At 34.7% G+C, this 16,298-nt stretch overlaps 1 protein-coding gene and 1 long non-coding RNA gene across 6 annotated transcripts in view; both read left to right on the top strand.

The window, feature by feature from the left end:
- The window catches only part of LOC101892109 (kalirin), a 144,734-nt gene that overhangs the window by 34,418 nt on the left and 94,018 nt on the right, over positions 1–16,298 (top strand). The gene's annotated exons all lie outside the window — the stretch shown is intronic.
- Positions 5,360–16,298, top strand: part of LOC131801219 (uncharacterized) — a 29,650-nt gene continuing 18,711 nt past the window's right edge. Inside the window, exon 1 of the long non-coding RNA XR_009341742.1 lies at positions 5,360–6,147. This is a non-coding gene — a long non-coding RNA (uncharacterized LOC131801219). The remainder of the gene's footprint in view (positions 6,148–16,298) is intronic.

The following is a 16,298-nucleotide window of genomic DNA, read 5'->3' on the forward strand; positions in this document are numbered from 1 at the left end:
GTGGGGGCGGGGGTATAAAGTTACAAATTTTAGCCATCAATATTGGCAAAGGCACACACATGAACACGCACACACACACACACATTTACTGTATGCCATTCATATATAGGCAAATTATGCGGATTATATTGCAGTTATTATTTATGAGATTCATAGCGTGTAGCTGCCGTACACCATCAACCTTAACCACAGTTGACTCCTCTCCTCCTCTTTCCACTTCACCATGTGTATGTGTGTCGGGGACGATACTGTATCGCTGAGTGGCAATAAATTGTATTTCATTACCATTCATTCGACGACGAGGACGAGGACTACGACGACTTCGACGGTGATAGACAAAATCGGTGGGATATCGAAATAATTTATTCAGAATTTCAATGGAACGTCAGTTGTGTGTGTGTGGTTGTGGTGGTTCGTATGGGGCTTTACTGCTGTTAGGATATTTTGAAACACTTTAGCGATAAATTACATTAATTCATATACGACGACGACGAAGACGATGCCGATGATGATATCAATTAAAAATGCTTGTTTCTGGTTAATGAAAATGTGTGTGTGACTCTTGAGTGTGTGTGTTCCGAGGCATTTGCAAGGATATCTCTTAATAGTGTAAGGAACAGCCGTAGCCGGATTAATTTTGAATAATTAACTTTAATTAGTTATGCGGTTAATCTTTCATTAGATTGTCTCTGTTGCAAGATTATTATCTTTTAATTGAAGGAAGAGAGAGGGAGAGGAGGGGGTATTTGTTGGGGTGTTAATGTAAAATGTATGGCGGAATTTTCTATGAAATTTATGTTTACTTAGATGAGTACCTCATCTAATCCCTGGGGGGGATTTTATGTTCCAGACAGCCTCAATGATTGGAAAGTGTCAAAATATTACTTGGAGTCATAATTTTAATTACAACGCCGTGTGAATTTTTATAAGCTTCGCCAAGGTAATATTTAATTGTGTAAATTTTTGATTTTAACTGATTAACTTCGTGACCTAAGATCTCCTCTACATATATTTTACAAAAAAACTAAGTTATATATAATTGATTGATTGGCCTTCGATGTCGGATTGAAAAATTTGACTTTAAGATTTTAAAATTATGCTGGAGGGTCATGAAATAAGACATCGCTTATAACCTTTTTTATATGTCAGTGAAATATTTTTGAGAGAGAGAGAGTACAATCCGCTCCAACTTGAACATATTCTTCTCTTTGCTCTTTTTTGAGTGATGGCCAAATTGAAAGTGAGAAGATTCTATTTTACTGCCGCATTGGCATCGATATGTACCAACAAAGAATATACAACGGCTTTTGATTTATGCTCCTGCAGAATATTCTAATTTACACCCGCATTTGCGTCAATCTGTACCGACAAAAAATATCCACCGGCTCCTGTTTCCGCTGTTTTCCTCTTCCCTTTAATACAATTCGAGCTGGAGTACTAATACGTAAGAAATAGAGTTTAACCTATTTTTCTATGCCATTGAAATAGGAACGATTAGGGTTTATTATTTTTCGAGAGAGAGAGAGGAAGAGTAAAATCCACTCCAAATCGAATACATTCTCTTTGCTTATTTTCGAGTCATTGTCAAATTTAAGGGGATTCTACTCTACAGCCGCATTGGTTTGAATCTGTATCAACAAAAAATATCCACCGGTTTTGGCTTCCGCTGATTTTCTCTTGTCTTTATTAAAATTCTTAACCTATTTTTCTATGCCACTGAAATAGGAACGAGTAGGCTTTATTCTTTTTCGAGAGAGAGAGAGAGAGAGAGTAAAATCGAATAGATTTTTATCTTTGCTCATTTTTAAGTGGTGGTCAAATTCGCTCGAGACAGAGAATCTGTCAATCTGTACCAACAAAGAATATCCAATGGTGTTTGGTTCCCCCGTTTCCCTTCTTGATTTTCATGTACAATTTCTCCCGACCTTACTCTTAGTCTTACTGTATTTCGAGCTTTTTATACCCTTTACCATAGCATGGAGGGTATATTAAGTTTGTCATTCCGTTTGTAAGACCTCGAAATATACATTTTAGACCCCACAAGGTATATACATTTTTGATCAGCATAAAGTTCTATGTCGATTTAGCGATGTCCGTCCGTCTGTGGAAATCACTCTGGCTTCCGAACGATATGAATAAGGCTGATAAAATTTTACTCAAATGTATATAATGTCTACAGGACTGTTGGTATTCAAAATTAGCCATGTAGGTCCACGTTTTGCTATAGTCCCCATATAACGACACCTCCCGGAATTTACCGGAATTGTTTCAAATTTGGTATTTGAAGTTCGTAATGGATACTACAGCCTAAGACAGAAAATTGTCTGTGCAGGTCGACGTCTTCGTATAGCCCCCATATAACGGCACCTCCCGATATTCGGTATTTTGATGATTTTAACTATATTATAAACAGATTTTTCTTCAAGTTTCGCATTTAAATATTGTAATAACTTATGACAAAAGTTGCCTATGCAGGTCCAAGTCGTCGCAAAAGCATTCGGTATTTTTAAAATTTTAACAGAATTTTTAATGGATTTTATTTTTTGAAAATTGCCAAATTTTTTACCAAATGGTGGATGGTATTAAAATTTCGGCCCGACCGAATTTACAGATTTTTTACTTGTTTACATTTTTTTTTTCAATTTTATTGATTGAAAGCAAAAATGTCGGAAATAGCATTAAACTTTAGAATAAGTTTAGTTTTGTTCGAATTAGTCAGCTTTGGCACGAATTATGGCCTTCAAACGGCCAATGAAACCGTCACACACTGCCCGAATGTTGCTCTGCGGCCCATTCCCGCACTTTGCTATTTTTTAGTGCCAACCTTGTTTTCCAAAATACTTCAGACACAATAGTCCAACGGATTGGTATCCGGAGATTTTGGTGGCCATTGTGCGTTGGAAATGAAGCGAGGAACCTCATTTTGTAACCATTCTTGGGTGGGGCATGCTGAGTGCAATGGTGCTAAGTCCTTTTGGAATGGCCAAGGTCAGCGGCCATCAGATCTTGTGTTAGCAAAAATATTCGGAAGAGTGAAATTTGAAAAGAGTTGGAAACCTATTTTGCTTTCTTTAAGCGTTTTGTTTTTCAAAATCTTGGACCTTTTCTGGGGGAGGTACCAATAGGAATGGTCCGATCTCTACCATATTTTCTACAGATCTTGTGTTGATGGAAGTATTGAGATGAAATATGAAGAGAACCGGATGCTTATATCGTTTTGGTATTCGATACTTTATCCCTTTGTGAGGGAGGTACCAGTAGGAATGGTCCGATCTCCACCATCTTTATAATGGATCTTGTTTTGATAGAAATATTGAGATGTGCCAAGTCTAAATATAATCGAATGTTAATTTCGTGTTTTATGAACGCCGCTGGTTTTCAAATTGTTGACACTTTGTGGGGGGGGGGGGGGGGGGGGGAGATACCAGAAGGAGTGGTCCAATTTATTCCATCTTCACAGCCGATCTTGTGTTAGTAGATATAATGGGATGTATGTAATATGAAGGGAACCGGATGCTTATTTCGGTTTTTTGATTGTTTTGGTTATCCAACATTTTGAGCTTTTGTGGGGGAGGTATTAGAAGGAATGGTCCGATCTCTACCATCTTTATAACAGATTATTTGTTGATGAAAATATTAAGATATGCCAAGTCTAAATGGAAGCGGATGTTAGTTTCCCGTTTTATGAGCTTCATGGTTACTCAAAATGTTGACCCTATGTGGGGGATGTACCAGAAGGAGTGGACCGATACATCCCATCTTCACAGAAGATCTTGTATTAGTAGAACTAATGAGATGTGTGAAATTTGACGAGAACCGAATGCTTATTTTGCTTTCTTTGAGGGTTTTGTTTTTCAAAATCTTGAACCCTATGTGGGGGAGGTATTTGAAGAAATGGTTCGATCTCTACCCTCACCTATCCCAATTTCACACCAGACCTTGGTTTAGTAAAGATATTGTGATGTGTGTAATTTTAAGGGTACCGGATACTTATTTCCGATTTTATAATCTTTTGGATTATTCAAAACTACGACCCTTTGTGGGGGAGGTACCAGAAGGAATGGTCCGATCTTTATCATCTTTATAACAGATCTTGTGTTGATGAAAATATTGAGATTTGCCAAGTCTAAATGGAATCGGATGTTAATTTCGTGTTTTGTGAGCTTCATGAATATTTAAAATTGTGAACCTTTGTGGGGGAGATACCAGAAGGAGTTGGCGATATATCCCATCTCCCCAGCAGACTTTGGGTTAACAAATATATTTGGATGTGTGTAATTTGAAGACAATCGGATTCTTATATCATATTCTATAAAAGTTGTAATTATTCAAAATTTCGACCGTTTGTGGGGAGGTACTTGATAGAGTCGACCGATATTGTCCGTTTTCGCACCTGTCCTAGCACTGATGGAAATATTAGGATTTGCAAAGATGGAGCAAAATTGGATTATCTATTCTCTTTCTGTGCAGTAAAATAGTATCTTTGAAAATTACAAATTTTTGTGGGGGAGGTACCAGAAGGCCCTGAAACGGTCAAATGTCCTCTATATATACCTTCTTTAGTCATATGACTGAGGGTATAAGAATAATAAAATAAGGGTTACCGTTTTCGCAAAATTATTTGCTAGTCCAGAATTTTACAATAAAGTCATTTGCTTTAAATCTTTATTTTTTAAATACAATCAATTTTTTTAATCGCTAATTTTTTTTACAAGCAAAATTGATTTCAAAACCTTTGTTGGCCATGGTCGAAGTCTTCAATAAGTTTTTATATTTTTTGGAGATTCCCATTTTACAGCTCTGCCTCATCCTTAGACATCCTTAATGTAACAACAATAAATAATGCAGCTTTTTAAAGACAACCAACACACATCCCAAGCAAAAAAATTATAATAATAAACCAAAAATTGGTACAGATTTCAAAAAAAATTATTTACTACCACATACATTTTCAAAAATTATTTTTTTTCCCAAAATAACGAATTTGTTCACTTTTCTAAACAGATTACACTCATACTTTAAATATTTTGACCTAATTCTTTTTATGTTTATCGTCGAATTTCAACAATGTTGTTCAAAATTTGTGATGCGAAAGAAATTCAAGTTTTAGACTTGAGATTCCTATTTTCCATCCCTGCTTCAATTTTAAACACTTCAAAGAATCCCTTTCTAAAAATTTCTTTCCCCTAACCCAAAATTTCTCTTATATGGCACACAATTTTCTCTGAATACTCTCTTTTATAAAAAATGTAAGAAAAGCTCTCCCAAATATTGCTGGGGAGGCGCAACATTTATTGTTTTGCCAATTTTAAAAAGCTCTTCGTTTCGTTTGGGGTATGGTTGCTGCTGCTGTTGGGTGCGTTGTGTTGTGTTTTCTGTTGATGACTGACCAACGGACCAACCAAAAAAAGAAAAAAGAAACACCAAAAACAAACAACTGCGATTACGCGCGCAAAAAACAAAAACAACGAACAACTCGGCTAAGAGAAACAATTTCGTGCAGAGAATTGACAAAACTTCTTAAAGCTGACAGGAGAGCCAGGCAAAGCGAGTGAGCCATAGCCAGCGACCCATTAACTTCCGAGTGCTGTGATAATATTCCCATTTTCCAGTTGCGTCGCACAGTTCATGCAAAAAGGTCGATACACGACGACGTCGACGAAGACAACGAAATCGTTCTTTTTTTCTTCTTCGCGTGGCACTACGTGTTTCCTACATCGCTGCCGCCGCAGCCACCTATAACTTTTATTCTTGGGTCCAAGCTACCGACCGACCGACCGACCTCCTTTCGGCGGCTGGGCCAGTTGTCTATACACTTTCATCTTAAAACTAGAAAATTTCGTGTCCTAACTATATTCTTTCCTAGTTGGTTTCGTTCGGTTTACCTCTTCCTTGGTTGGTGTGTGTGCCTGTGTCGGCTGCATTTAAGTAAGCCTTTGACCACCGGATAAACGGCCGGACACTTGTGTTAAACGCTCGGTCACGGGTCACGGTTAAAGTGGTGTTCCTCCGTTTATTTTTCTACTTCGATGAGCCATAACAGCCGCGCGTACGTCTAAAAAAAATAACACCAAAACGACCTGCACACGCTCGGAAAATTTAAATTTTCTTGTTTTTTTTTTGTTTTTCGTCAACAAAAAATTCTGTGTATGTCTCAAAGTCAGTCGAATGAATGTGGTGTTGTGGATATGCGACACAATGTGCCGCGAGATCTATAGGCGATATATTCTTTGAATCGCCCAAGAAGCAGAATAATGCCAATATTGTTAAGAATTTATTATTGTTGTTATTGTGGTGGTGATGGTAATGTTTAAAAGAACGAAAAATAACACACACACACACGGAATGACAGGCCGCGACTGTCAGATAGTCAGCCAAGCACTTTGTCTTTATCCGCAGTGGATTTAAATTGATTGTATTATTAAAAAGGCAATTTCACTGACAAACAGGCAGTCAGTCAATCTGCCAGTCACTCAGCCGTCCAGCAGTCCCGCAACCAAAGTTATAAAATTAAAAGTGTGTAACAATAAAAAAAAATAATAAAAAAAAGCGCAAGCAATTGGACGCCAACACTCAAGTGTGGAAGACGTTTTGGTGGATAGCTGCAAAAACAACAAAAACAATGTGAAACGTAAAAAAAACTATATCTGGCATCTCAGCTCTCCTTCATATCTAATCTCATATATAGAGGGACGGACGGACAATACCGACCACTTTAAAGACGTACGACAACGGCGACGGCGACGTTGCCGATGACAACGACAACAGAGCGCCATAAAGCAAAATTAGTAGGCAAAACGGTGCAAAAATATTAACAACAACAACAAAACGGCAATAATAATAAAAGACAAAAATATAATTATTAGAGAATATATATATATGAGTGTTTGTGTTTGTATAGAAACATTAAAAAATTCATAGAATTATAAAAAGAAAAACGAATGGAACACAAATTGTCAATTCATAATAACAAGACACAACAAAACATAAAATGTAAGAGGACCGCTCTTTGTTACTCTTCTCTGCCCATCTCTCCTTTTGATGGCGTGCCGTTCTCATCATCTAATGCATTACTCAGCATCTACTTACTCACTCACTCATTCCCTACATACTCACCTTGTTGTCATATGTTAATGACCGCAAATACCATCGTTGACATGTTTGGGACAAAGAGTTTATGACAGGGATGAAAAATGGGAATTATATTATGATTGATTGCATTATGAGGTGGGGGAATTTCTCTTACCTTAAACAAAACTTCTTAGAAAAAGTTTTAGGAAGTTTGACATAATGTTAAAGACTTGTTATCTTTTGACAAGGAAAACTTTTCTGGCCTTTGCTTTGGATTTCGGGTTTGACCGGTAAAATTGAATTGTGAACCAATTTTACCGGTCAAACCCGAATTTATTGATATTGGCGATTAAAATGCGATTAGATAAAATAGATATTTGAAGGTGTGAATGTTGTGTGCTTCTGAAGAAACAGGTGAAACAGTATCCGTCGGTTTTGTCGACAGATGTATACCCCCAACCATGGTAGAAGAATATAGGTAGACGCATCGACACAGCTGCTGGGACAATGAACTGTCAAACCTATTTTGGAATTGAAAATGTTGAATGAAAAATTATTTAAATTTGTAAAAATTGTTGAAAAACACGAATTATAATAACCTTCGAATAACGTCGTATAAGAAAACATAAAAAATCTACCTTTATTTGAAAAAAAAAGACATTTAAATTTTTTTGTCATATCAATGCTCCCAAGCTTTGATGCATCTACCTTTATTCTTTTGCCATGCCCCCAACCTTGAGTTATGATTATACAAACTCTTGGCCCTTTATGGGGTAGGTTCCAAAGCAGTTGGCCAATATTATTGACCAATTCATATCTGACATAAGACTGATAAAAAATATTACAACGTGCCAGATTTGGCTTATATCGACTTCTTCCTATACTTTATATGAGACATGTATACATTTTTGGAAAATGGAAAAATAATATTTTTTGGAAAAAAAAAATGTTGGCATGTGAAAAATTTGAAGGAAATCGAACATTTATATCCAACTTTAAGCGAAATCATAAATTTCGATAAATTAAATATTCATCTCAGGTTTTTGGTTGAAAGAAATTTTTACTATTCGTGCCAAAGGTGACCAATTCAAAAAAATCTAAATTTATTCTAAAATTTGATGCTATTTCCGACAGTTTTTGCTCTTGACCCTTTTTTGGAGGGAGGTACCTGAAAGAGTGGACCGATATTGCCCATCTGCGAACTCTACCTAAGTTTGAAAATAATATTACGATGTACCAAGTTTGGATCAAATCGGATACTCCTTTCGAGAGTTATCGTGTGCACCAGCCAGACAGACAGAAAGACGAACGGACACCGTTATATCGACTTCAAATGATCGACTCCTGAAACCGTTTTGGTTCAAAGAGGCCTAGGGTCTAAAACAGTTATTTCGTTTTTTTTTTTTTTTTTAGAAAGAAGGCGTTCCCTAATAAATTAAAATGAGTCTGCATCTTATTTTACAGGAGACACACTTCTGAAAAATTCCTTAAAAAAATCCTTCAATTAAAGAGCCTTCAGTATAGAGGTCCCTGATGTTTTGAAATAATAATAAAAGAAAAAATAAAAAAATTTGAAATAAATATTTCCTTAAAAATTTCCAAAAAATGTTAAATTTCCGATAAAAAGTCTTCTGAAAAAAGACCTTTGAATAGACCATCTTTTCTTAAAAATAATAAAAAAAGTCCATGTTTCTTGAAAAAGTCCTAAAAGGATCAAAACCCCTTGAAATATTAAAAAAATCATTTTTTTGAAACAAACGCTTTAATGACAGTTACTAAAAAACTGTTTCTCAAAAAAGGTTCAATTACCGTTAAAAAAGTCTTCGGAAAAAATCCTTAAAATAGGTCTTCTTTCTTAAAAAGACTACATTTTAGAATATTGCGAACAATTGGTCAAAGTTTCACTTCAAAAATTACCGAAAAAGGTTCTCATTTCTTAAAAAACCTTAAAAATGTCCACGTTCCTTGAAAAAGTCTTAAAAGGATCTAAGTTTTCAAAATATTTCCAAAAAGGATGAATTTTCTTTTGAAATGTCGAATAAAAAGGTCCAGCTTTCTTTGAATAAACACCTTTTTAAAAAAAACATGCTTCTCTTAAAAATATTCCCTGGAAATATTTGGAACAAATTATTTGAAAGCTTTTTGAGACTTGAAACAAGTTCTAACACATTGCTCTAAAATATGAGCTTTGAAAGGATTTCCAAAAAAAAAATGTGCTAAAAAGGATCTCCACGATTCTCGGAATTCTGAGCTTTCTAAATATTTCCAAATAGAATGAATTTTCTTTTGAAATGTCCAATAAAAATGTCCATTTTTCTTTGACTGAATACCAGTTAGAAAAAGTTTCTCTTAAAAATATTCTCTTGAAATATTTCATTTTTTCAATTTCTATTAAAAAGTTTTTTTTTTTTGAAGTCCTGCTTCAAGGCAATTATTGAAATATTCCCTAAGAAGAGTTATATTTCTATTTTAAAACATCTTCAAAAAAACAAATATTTTCTAAAATAAAAATAATGTCGCTAGAATTATTGCAGTGTGAAACTCCCTTCTTTGGCCTCATTAACTTTAAATCGCTTTGTGTTTTATTTTCCATTTAATTATCTCCCTCTCTCTTGTTACCTACAACTACTACCTAGAAATATGTGGGAGTTCTTTTTTGGGAGTTTTTATATTTTTATTTATTTAAAATTCAATTCAAAAGGTCATTCCTTTTTTTTTTTTAAAAACTTTAAAAATACTTAAAACAAACACAGATTATTTGATTACAATTTCTAAAAAATCCATCTCATTCTCTGCTTTCTTCCTCTCCTCTCAAAACATGCAAATGTTGGCATCTCTGAATAACGTCACAGTAATTGGTGCAACACCAAAAAAAAAACACTCTTTAAACTTCCCTCTCTGTTTTCCAAATATAACTCTCACTTTTTTTCTTACTCTTTCATCATTACTCTCCTCTGTAGCTCTCTCTCTCTCTGTATTTACTTTCAAAGAGATTCCTTGTGTTTAGAGATGTTAAAATGGTGGCACGAAAAAACAAAGTTAACTCAAACGAAATCTATAAATTTACAGTTAATTTAAAAATATTAAATTGTCGGCAGACAAAATAATATGTTTAATAAATATTTCCTCCCCATTAAATTTACCAAAAATAACCACACAAAAAGGAAAAAATCCAATACATCGAATAGGTAGCATCCTTCTTTTATTTCCTTCCTTCCATCCTTCCTTGCTTTAGCCATATCAGCTGGCCAGCCTTGAGCATTGAAGCATTCATCCATGGTTTATATAATCATCATCACAACCACTTTTTTTTTTGGTGTGTTGTCTAGTTGGATGTGGTAGGGACTGCAGGAGGAGGATGGCCATTATCAAAAAAAAAGGAAGAATACCCATATTTGCTGACAGTGTGAGAAAGAAAGGAAAAGTGGAATACAATGAAAATTCCAATAGCCTCCTAACACTGTTAAGGATAATCAATGTCGTCGGGGGTGCCTCTGTGTTTTTTGTTGTTGTTATTATTACCGTATTGTTGTTATTTTTATTGCTGTTGCTGTTCCTTTGTATTGGTGAAAGTTTTAACATGTTTTGGCTTTGACCGCATTGCTTCGGCTGCTGCTGCCGCCATCATCATTTTGTCAAGAACAGATCCTGGTTTTTTGTTGTCGTATTTGTTATTTTCATTCTATTTTTTTTATTTAGAACACCACTTAGTGTTGAAATGTCTTTTTTTATTTTTTTGCTCTGGCACACATCTTCCTATTCTTCGTTTTGTTGTCCTCTATTTGTTGGTGTTTTTTATGGCGTTTTGTTTGGAGGCGCATGTACTTCTTTTGTTCGGTTTCTGTTTTTTATTTTTATTTTTTTTTTGTGTACACCACCATTGCCTCCTAGCAGGACCATAAACATATCTATTTTGCCAAAAAGAAAAGAAAACACAAATGTTATCTATGACAGTGACCCCAAAATAATGGGAAACTTGGGGGATTTTCTAGGGAAAAATTTACATTTCGGACAAAAAGAGGAAATTGTTGTTTTTTTTGGAATATTTTTAAAAATTTAGGTTTTGGGAAAATAGTTTTAAAAATTATATTTAAGTAACTTTTTTAGTTTCTAGAAATGAATTGTATTAAAGAATAAACGTTTTTTATTTAGAATTCTGGATTGTCATCCGGAATTTTAAAAGGGTTTTTGACATCAACGTATATTGAAATATATTTTTTTTAGTTTCAAGGATTTAATTTTATTTTTTTTTTTTTTTTGAAATAAGATATATTTGATTATTTTGATATTTTGCAAAAAAAGAGCACATTTTAAGTAAAAGTGAATGTTTCACCTTGTCCTGAGGTATATTAGACAATTATAAATGCCTCGCTCATTAGATTGTCACTGGGGGGAGTTTAGGGTCTCCATTTTCCTTACCTCCTCACCAAATAACTGAAAATAACTTTTTTTGAAAATAATTTTTTCCCACAATTTTTTTTTGTGACAGAATTGGAAAAGGCTGGTCATATCGGAATTGTTTCAAATTTGGTATTTGGAGTTGGTAATGGATCATCCCTCCTCCTACGGTGGGAAATTGATTATACAGGTCTTCGTCTTCGTATATTGTCACATATATTGGTACCTTCCGATATTCAGTATTTTGTATAGGATGATTTAAATGTTGGTAGTTGGAGTTCGTAATAGTTGTTACGTCTTATGATAGCCAATTATCCACAAAGGTCCACGTTTCCATATAAACCCATATAAAAGAAGCACTCTGGTATTTTGAGGGAATTTTTTATGGATTTATTTTTCAAATTTCTATAAAAATGTTTGAGTATCTTGAAAATTTTTTAAAATAAGTTCCACATTTCTTTTTCAAAATCCTTTAAAAAAGTTGAAAAAGTTCCCAAATTGACGTTCAAGTGAATCCTAAAATATCCGGGTTTCTAATATTTCCCTGATCTACGTTTCCTCGGGAATGTTTATCCTTAAAACAGGCCTAGAAAATCCTATCCTATCCTAGAATCGTTTCCTAGAAAATCGTTTCTTTACAAGGACAACTAAGTTTTTTTTTTTTTTTTGAAAAAAATGTGTTCTTCTTTTCTCCTAAAATGTTTTTCAAAACAAAAAACAAACATCCTTAACGGAGATCCAGCTTTCTTCTAATTTGGGTCCTAATCAGGGTTTCTGCGGTAGCAGAATTATGTAGTCTTAGTAAAATGTTATATTTTTTTTAGAAAAAATATTCTTTTTTGGAGAAATTATTAATTTTTTTTTTTCAAATTTCCAACAGGGTCCTCAATAATAAATTTCAGAATTCCAGCTCTTTTTCAGTAATCAACGTCACATTTTGTGGTATTTTGCGCTTTTCTTACGCTCATAGAACGCATTCTCTCAACTACAGCAACGTCTACATCAAATTTTGCGATTCCAGCTCCATTCCTTCACCAAATACCAAATTTAGTATTTTTCCTACAAATAAAGTAAACATTTCGAAAACCACCGCCAGATCTCAAACACAGATACCATCAGTAATTTAAATATCAAATTTCAGGATTCCAACTTGATCCCTTCACCCAATACCCAATATAGTACACATTTGCGAAACCCACCTCCATTTTCCAGGCTACACATGAACAGCGGCTCTAATACAAAATTTTAAACCCCAAGTACTTAATTTTCAACCGATACAAAATTGTACCAAATATAGTACTATTTAGTACTTTTCGTACAATTAAAGTACCCATTTCCAACAACACCTCTTTATCACAAACCTACCACCAACAGGGACCTCAATACAAAATTTTAAAAAAAACCAACTTCATTCGTTCACCCTTAAATCAAACTGTTCCAAATTTAGTACCATTTAGTACAGTTCTCAAACTTTGTACATATTTTCACAGATCACCTTCATATATATCAAACTTACTCTCCAACCTTGATTTTCACTAAATTTCAAATTTTTAGCTCAATCAATTCACATAATACCAAATGGTACCCTTTTTAGAAGTTTGTTACTATTTTAGAATTTTTCGTAACCTTCGAAGTTCGTATTTGGAAAAACTTTTACTAGTGCTTCTATCCTGCACTCCATTAGTGTCTCTCATTTTAAATTTTAGAATTCTAGCTTCATCGGTTCATCACAATTCAAATTTGTACCAAATTTAGTACCATTTAGTACACACAAGCACAAATTTCCAAAGCTTTCCTACATACCCCAATTCTATACTCCAACAGTGATTCCAATTCCAAATTTCAGGAATCCAATCCTGTTGGTTTGCCCATATACAAATTGTACTTTATTTATTAGATTTTAGTACATATAAGTACAAATTTCCAAAATGACCTACATTTCCCAATCATAGACTCCGACAGTAATATTATTGCCAATTTGCAGGATACCAGCTCTATTGGTTTACACAAATCTAAATTGTACCAAATTTAGTACAAATTTTCATAACGACCTACATCGAAGAGACCAATACAAAACTTATTTTCAAACTGCAGGATTCCAACACTAACGGCTCACCCTAAATTTAAATTGTACCCAAAAATTAGTACCATTTAGTACACATAAATACGATATTCCACAACTACCTACTCACTTCAGTAGTAATCTTATTTCAGAATTCCAGCTCTATCGGTTTTCCCAAATCGTAATTGTACCAAATTTAGTATCAGTTTGAACTTTTCGTGCACATATAAGCACAAATTTTGAAAAAAAAAAAAAAAATAACTCCCCCGCCAGTAATGTTAATTTCAAATTTCAGGATTCCAGCTCCATCCGTTCATCCAAATTCAAATTGTACTTAATTTAGTACCGTTTAGTGCTTTTTATACCCTCCACCATATTATGGAGGGTATATTAACTTTGTCATTCCGTTTGTAACTCCTCGAAATACTCGAAATACATATAACGGTACCTCCCGATATTCGGTATTTTGATGATTTTAACGACATTAGTCACCGAAATTGTTTCAAATTTGGTATTTGAAGTTCGAAATGGATACACAGCCTAAGACAGAAAATTGTCTGTGCAGGTCCACGTCTTCGTATAGCCCCCATATAACGGTACTTCTCTATTTTCGGTATTTTGGCGATTTTAATGATATTATTCACCGGAATTGTTTCAAATTTGGTATTTGAAGTTCGAAATGGATACTACAGTCTATGACAGAAAATTGTCTGTGCAGGTCCACGTCTTCGTATAGCCCCCATATGACGGCACCTCCCAATATTCGGTATTTTGATGATTTTAGCGTCATTATTCACCGGAATTGTTTCAAGTTACGTATTTAAGGTTCGTAATGGGAACTACAGCCTGAGACAGAAGATTGTATATACTGGTCCAGGTCTTTGTATAGGCCCCATGTAACAGTACCTCCCGATATTCGGTATTTCGATGATTTTAGCGACATTATTCACCGGAATTGTTCCAAATTTGGTATTTGAAGTTCGTAATGGGTATTACAGCCTATTACAACAAATTACTTATGCAGGTCCACGTCTTCGTAGAGCCCCCGTATCATTTAACCGGTATTTTTAAACATTTCAATTTCCTTCAAATGGTGGAGGGTATTGTTCGGCTCGGGCAAACTTATCTGTTTTTTTCAGTTGTTTACCAATGAAAAGGGTGTTCTATACTGCTCAAATTGCCTTCAACCGATTTTCTCTCATAGTTTTAAGCCACTCCTAGGCCAATAATCACTTTCATTTCAAACGTGAAACATGATGCGTATGATTACTGACAACAAGTATACGACACCCTGTACCCACTTAAAATGACCTTAATTCTTTAATTTATATTTATACCCTACACCACCAGTGGAAAGGGTATCATGTCTTTGGGCATTTGTTTGTAACATGGAGTAGGAAGCGAGATAGACCCATAGTTACTTTTGGAGATCTTCATAGAATCACATTCTGAGTCGATTTATGCATGTCCGTCCGTCCGTCCATGTATTTTTCTAAACAAAGTACAGTCCGCATTTATTGCCCTATCCAGATTAAAGTTTTCACAGATCATTTGTTTGGCCCAAGGACAAACCCTATTGAAATTGAAGATAATCGGTAAAAATTAAGATATAGCTCCAATATATATCTTCGTCCGATTTGCTTTTTATTGTCCACCAAACGTGTAATATCAGCCCGAATAGTATGGAATTTTGCACATACAACCAAATTAGGCCTGAAAATAAGTATGCCAAATTTGATCGAAATCGGTTCAGATATAGCTATAGCTCCCCTATATATTGTTCATCCGATTTATTATTTTTGTCCTCCGCAGCCGTAATATGTACTCTATAACAAAAATATTTGGGGAAATATATCAAATACAGCTCAGAAATACCTTTGCTAAATTTTATCGAGATCGGTTCGAATTTGGATATATCTCCCATATATAACTTCGTCCGATTTATCTTTTATTGTGAACCAAACGTCTAATATTTGCCCAAATGGGATGAAATTTGGCACTTACGACCGAATTGAGTCTAGAAGCTAATGTGTCAAATTTGGTGAAGATCGGTTTAGATATAGCTATAGCTCCCATATATATTATTCATCCGATTTGTTATTTTTGTCCACCGCCGCCGTAATATGCACTCCGTAACAAGGATATTCAGGGAAATATATGAAATACAGCTCAGAAATATTCTTGCCAAATTTTATCAAGATCGGTTCAGATTTGGATGTAGCTCCCATATCGAACTTCGTCCGATTTACCTTTATTGTGCACCAAACGTCTAATATTCGTCTAAATGGGATGGAATTTTGCACTTACGACCGAATTGAGTCTAGAAGCTAGTGCGCCAAATTTGATGAAGATTGGTTCAGATATAGCTATAGCTCCCACATATATGTTTCATCCGATTTGGGGTTTTAAGTCCCTCACATTTGTAATATGCATTCGACAACAATGATCTTTGGTACCAATATCAGTCCAAATGACCTGAATTTTGGCACATCCGACCGAATTCAGTTTAGAAGCAAGTACATCAAATTTGGACAAAATCGCTTCAGATATAGCTATAGCTCCCATGTATATGTTTCATCTGATTTGGTGTTTTAAGTCCCTCGCATTCGTATTATGCACTCCGCAACAATAATCTTTGGTCCCAGATATCAGATACAGCCCAGAAATACGTCTGCCAAATTTTATCAAGATCGGTTCCGATTTGGATATAGCTCCCATATATATCTTTTACCAATTTCGGTTTAATGGTGCACTGTATGGCCAATAT

This window comes from Musca domestica, unplaced genomic scaffold (genome assembly GCF_030504385.1).
Source record: "Musca domestica strain aabys unplaced genomic scaffold, Musca_domestica.polishedcontigs.V.1.1 15, whole genome shotgun sequence".
In the NCBI taxonomy this organism is placed as follows: Eukaryota; Metazoa; Arthropoda; class Insecta; order Diptera; family Muscidae; genus Musca; species Musca domestica.